The following is a 6,384-nucleotide window of genomic DNA, read 5'->3' as shown; positions in this document are numbered from 1 at the left end:
TGCCCTCCTCTTCCCCCAATATACAAGAGTGAGACTTAATTTTAAGCTGTTGTGCAATCACCTATGTGTACACTACACAACTACATGTAAACCAGGACAAAAATAGTTTTTGAAATCAATTAATGACTGTTGTAGATGTTTGTTTTTTAGAATATAATTTAGTATTTTTCTGGTTCCAAGATGGCAAAACCCCTTGCTGGAAGGAATACTTCCAGGGGAGGAACTTTTGGTGGCAAAGGTCAGGGGGCAGGGGCGTGACTTCTGGTCACAAGATGGTAACCGGGGGGCAGGGCACCTGTCAAAGGGCAGGGCAACCCATGTGGCCCTCAACAGCTTGCCAAAACTCGGTAACTGGCCCTCCACCCAAAATAATTGCCTGCCCTTGGGTTAGACGTTTTCCTAGTTCAGGTAGGGTAGGGGTTGTATATCCACTGTTAATCATATTATAAATAATGCTAATGTTTCTTCCAGCAGTACCTCAGAACGATGCCAGAATGAGTCCCCATGGTGCCAGGCACTATACAAACACTGAGCTGTAGACCACTGCTGCTCTGAATAATTAACAGTTCAAATAGACACGACAGACAGAAGGGTTAGGGAAAGGGATAGCACAACAGCTGAGCTAGCAGTGTGATGGCAGCAAACAACATGGTAGTGCTGCAGTTATGTTTTAGTGGAGGAGAGGTAACATTAATTGGGGGATTAATTAAACAGAAAGAAAAGAGATGACAGGGTTGTGAAAGGAAGAAGGCAAGGGAAGAAGGAAGAAGGACAAATAGGGATTAGGCCAAAGAGATTTTGAGGGGGATTAAATTCCTCCTCAGGAGTGTTTAGCTACCAGGACACAAATTACTCTGGCTTGAGGTATTCTCAGTCCCCTTTTTTGAAGCTGTTATATTTTGTATGAATCATTAAATATTCATTTGGTCAAAAAGTGGGATTAAGAGCAGCATTATGGTAACTGCTTTCTCGAGGGAAAAGAAGGGAAGCTGAGTCCCCTTGGCTGAGAAAAGACTTGAACCCCCCAGGTTTCTCACAACCTGGGTGAGTTCTCTAATCACTGGAAGGAGGTGGAGGGCAGCTCAATTGCCATGGTTTTGTGCTCAGTTTGATGTGTTAGATGTGCTTTGAGAATTTCTACTAGGTTGGGCCCAGCAGGTGAAATAGGCAGAAGTATGCCTCGTTCGTGGGTCCTGATGGGGTTTAAATACTAACTAAGGAAGGGGTTGTCAGCCAGGGGTATGTGCACCCCCAGAGGTTCTTGAGAAGGCCCTAGGGGATATATGCAGGCAGGTGGGGACAGAGCACCACCATGTACCATCCTATGCTGCCGCGCAGGCACCACCCATCCAGCTGGTTGCGGGGAAAGTTTGCACACAGCAGCTGCCGCCACTCCGCATTCAGCAACACACCACCCTTCCCCCACCACAGGCCCCCTGCATCCGGCTGCCAGGGTACAGTACTCTGCGGCTGCCAGGGTACAGTACTTAGCTGCCAAGGGTACACTGATCCAGAAAAGTTGAAACCCCTGAGCTAAGGAACAAGCTACTCAGCGCTGTCAAGACTGAGATGTTTTTGGGCATGCCCAGAAGTGGAACTGAAGGTGCCTTCAAGTTTAGGCAGCAGCTGAGTAGGGGCTTTGAGGATTTTAATTTTTGACTTAGGCACCAAAAGTGTAAGTTAGGTAAGACACAAGTGTCTAAGTACTATTGTGGATGGAGTGTATGGTGCTCAGATGTTATGGTGATGGTGCGCTCTAGGAATATAAATGGATCAGAATAGAGAAGTAGCCCCAAGAGCTGCAGCTGGAGTGTCAGAAGCAGAGCTGCCAGAGAAGCTGTTGCTTTACCAGAAGCAGCAGTAATAGGAATGGGAGTATCGGTCCCCAGAGTGTAGTGGTGACAACCGTAAGGTGATGGTAGAGACCAAGACTGCAGAAACTCAGACATGCTATTATGCAAGATATTCATAGAGTAAGCATATCCATCAACCAGGCTTTCAAAATCCCATTTCATAATGGCTAATACATTAGTTTTGTTCTCTCATTCATCATAATTCATCCTAAGGACTCTAGGTGCATGTTAACTCTGTTAGGCAAAAGCCCAGTTAGTGCATTTTCCACTTGTTTCCTTCTGAATCATTATCTTTCCAGATATTTCTAATCTGGCCAGTTCTTTCCTACCTTTTAGTTCCAGCTGGTAAATGTACCCCTAATAGGTATTTTAGTTCACATCACCACATAAAATGTTTCCATGGTGTCTGGATTATCACTTTATTAATGATATTGATAAATTGCTACTTTTATTGGTGTCATCCACTACACAATCCCTAAGCAATGTATTATTCACTTCCCCAGATCCCTCATAATTATAGTCTGCCTAGACAGCTGTTTAATATACTCCAGACTAGATTTTTAATTGATCATATGATTTTTCCCTGTGGTTTGGAATTATAAATCAAAATTGGGCAACGTCTAAACTAAGCAGAACCTTGTATAAAATGCCCTAGATAAAGACTGTAGGAAGAATATCAAGTACTTTAACTTCTTCTAGGTTAAGTCATGACTCTGGATCACCTAGACCCATATTTAACCTGATAGGACAGCTAGGCACTCCATATGAAGAATGATTGCACTCAGCATAACTAAATTACAGCTGGGATACTAAAGAGGTCTGCTATGAGTTTTCACTCATTAAATCTCCTCGCCTCCATGGAGGTTGGTGAAAACAGTTTACTTTTATTGCAATTCAAAGGAAGATATTCCATCAGAGGCACTGCAGGTAGCTTCTACTACACATCTCTAAGGATGCATGCATTCCAAGGGGAAGAGGAAGCCAGGTTAACTGTGGTAGTTACCTAACATCTCAAAACAGTCCTCTATTGGTATGAATCATAGTTCTTACAATGCTCAGATACGGACATTTGGATCACGGATCACTGATTCAGCATATACAATCTTACCCAAGCATATGGAGGCAGAGATAGAGGAATTAGAGCCTTAAGAAGGTCATTTATTATATTCCCTCAATCTTGTGAGATCCACTATCCCTAACGCAGAAAATAGGGATGAAGTCTTCCTAAGAAAGCAGTGGAAGCATTTCTTAAGAGAGTTGTATTTTTGTCTTAAAAATAACTACATTGTTTGTTTATAACAAATATTCCTACCTGAAGAGTAGGAAACAGCTGACCAGCTGTGCCTGGCTTCCTATGAACAGAGACCTGATAGAAAGATGTCCTGCATTTGCAAGCTTGTTTAATTTTATCCAGACTATGTAGTTGGTCCAACAAAAGCAATCACACTAGGAAATCTTTGCCTCCAGCTCAAAGAGGCAAGACCAGAGGAAGCTGAAATTACTCTTTGGGGAACTGAGTTTGTTCAGGTCACGCCTCTTACTAACACTTTTCATAAAGCACTGTAGCGTTCAAGGCAAGGACCGCAAAGTCCTGATGGTCTCTATAGGTTTGTGTGGCAGGAATGGGCACATATCATGTACAGGGATCTCTCCAGACAAAATTTGAAGGAAAAATATTTGGATCTTTATCAGAGTTTGGTGCAGTTTGGTATATCATAAACATTATTTTCACTGATACTTGCACCCTAATGATACTTTGACTTGATCATATGGGTCAAATTAAACATACACTGAAGGCTCATTTCTGAACAACTAAGTCATAACAACCATTTCATGGGGAGAAAGTTGGAAATAAGCCTGCAGCTGCCATGGTTGTGATGGCTCTTGTAGCACAATCATGTATTAAAGTAATAAGCATAAGTATTAATGTTTGTATTGTGTAGTGATGCATTGATGTGCAGTGACATTTTTGGAAATAGTACCTGGACTTGTTTGAAACATGCTTCTAAAAATTAATAGAGCCAATACTTTACTTTTCTGCTCTACGATGCTTCTTTGTAATCTTTTTTATGTTGTAACAGCCAGACCAATGCTGTAACAGCCAGACTAACTGCCATTGATCATTTGGGGGGGAAAAAGGGTTTGTGTCGTATCTTGTATCCCCCCCCCCCCCCCCCCCCCCCCCCCCCCCCCCCCCCCCCCCCCCCCCCCCCCCCCCCCCCCCCCCCCCCCCCCCCCCCCCCCCCCCCCCCCCCCCCCCCCCCCCCCCCCCCCCCCCCCCCCCCCCCCCCCCCCCCCCCCCCCCCCCCCCCCCCCCCCCCCCCCCCCCCCCCCCCCCCCCCCCCCCCCCCCCCCCCCCCCCCCCCCCCCCCCCCCCCCCCCCCCCCAGACTAACTGCCATTGATCATTTGGGGGGGGGGGGGATACAAGATAAGACACAAACCCTTTTTTCCCCACAATCCTGCATGCCAAGCTGATGGATAAATGTCACTGGGGTTAACTATGTCAAATGTTCCTGATAAGTCCAACAAAATTTACACACCATAAGTGATTACATTCAGTAATAGAGAGGTAGTTCTTTGCAGACTTTAATCAAGATTGTTTTGGTTGATTGACCAGCTCTGCAAACAAACTAATAAGGGTCAGGCAGGTCCTGATCTTGCTAGTATGGTAGCGGTTGATTAAGGACAGCTCACTCGCTCAAAGCTAAGCAACAAAAGGAGGCAGAAAAAGTGGGTAATAATTGTTTTGCAACTGTAAACAGACTCAATTCCCTACTCTCCTCCTCTCCCCCCTCTTCTTTCGCTTAACCTTAGATATATTTTCTAGTTGGAACAAGGAAGACCTCAGCACCAAAACTGTCATATTTTAGCTTGTTGAAAACTAGATCAATTTGTAAGTAATAAATGACCTTAGATCCCACTCTCCTTTTTAAAATCATCTGTGGAGGACTGTTCCTGCTCCTAAAATTGTGCTGTTCATCCATAAATCCATTCACAACAGGGTTAATTTTTAGCGCTGAAAACTACACTCTTCTTTGCCAGAACGTCTGCCGTGAGCAGCAAATAACAAATACTAAACTCCAGCAGCAATTCCTCCTAATACAGGCCCTTTCCCTGAGATTGTCCCAACCAGGATAATAATTAATGGCAATGCTAAACATGCTCAGGAGAGCTATCTATTCAACCTCCTTCATTCTCTTTGCTGCTTTTTTACTCTTTAACCTCTTCCTTCCTCTGTGGCTTCTCCTCTCCTTCCAACTATTTCTCTGTAACATTACCAAAGCAGAAGGAAACTCAGTGGCTTAACTTCAAAACGATGTTGACTATTGCATAGTTTGCTTTTGGCTTCTAAGAGTTTCCATCTCCAAATTCTGTGGCTGAGCTGCTGAGTTTTGTGTCGCTTAATGGCAAACCTATAACTCTCTCTGGAACCTGTGAGGAGGGAAGTAATTAGCCAGATGCTCTGCCCAGTGTCACTTGACTCTGCTCTGTACTCCTCACTTGACAGATATATGACTCAGGGCCAACCCAGGCTATTTTCTGTTTTAATCTGGATAGTTTTTATCATCAGAATACAAACAAAGAAAGTTTTTAAAGAGTCAGGAGGCTCAGAAGTAAAATTGTTTCCTCTCCCAAATAGTTTGCATGTTCAAGCTCTTTCCCTAGTTTCTTTCTACCTTTTTCTCTGTTCCCAGAAGTTCAGGCATAATAGATAGTTCATTTGAAAAAGGGATAAATCTCTTATCTCCATTTACAGATGAGGAAGCTGAGGCACATAGCTGTGCAGTGGTTTATTTGAGATCACCCACTAGCCAATAGCAGAGGCTGGTACTGAAACCCAGATCTTCAGTGCTCCACACTGCCATTCTGTTAGGAATGAATGATCTAAATGTGGCCAGGGAAGTGTATGAGAGAAAACATGTCCTACAGCCCACAGACTCACTGGAAGCATTTCACAAATGTCATAGGTAAACCATTTAGATAAAATTCTAAATCAAAGGAGATCCTGAATGACTGAGATGTGCCACAATCATGGGCAGATCTAGGATTTTGAAAAGTGGGGTGCAGAGGCTGTTGTGCATCATCACATATAACACAACTAATTTTTCTCCAGTTAAAAAGAATTAGACATTACTAATATGCTAGGGGCCTATGGCTTCATATTATTCTGTTTATGATCCAAGCAAAAACAAATTTAACTTTATTGGAATGTGCATTCATTTGCTATATTTTATGTATAAAAACAAAACAAACTAAGAAATAATAATTAAAAGATGTTGTTTCATTAGTCCCATAGTCATTAGCATTAAATGCACATCTCTCTTTCATAAAACAAAGTCTAACCTTCTTGAGCACCTTGATGGTACATCCAATGCTTCACTGAAAGCTATTTCCATATCTGAGTTAATACTTTTAGCTAGAGCTAAAAACACATCCACAAGGCTGTTAACCATTTAAAAGGAGAGAGGATCATTAACAGCTGTGGAATAAAGAGTGTAGGAGTTGGGTAGATTATAATGAGCCATGAA

Source organism: Gavialis gangeticus, unplaced genomic scaffold, assembly GCF_001723915.1.
Source record: "Gavialis gangeticus isolate Ggan-Ray unplaced genomic scaffold, GavGan_comp1, whole genome shotgun sequence".
Taxonomy (NCBI): Eukaryota; Metazoa; Chordata; order Crocodylia; family Gavialidae; genus Gavialis; species Gavialis gangeticus.
Note: the sequence above shows the minus strand (reverse complement) of the source record.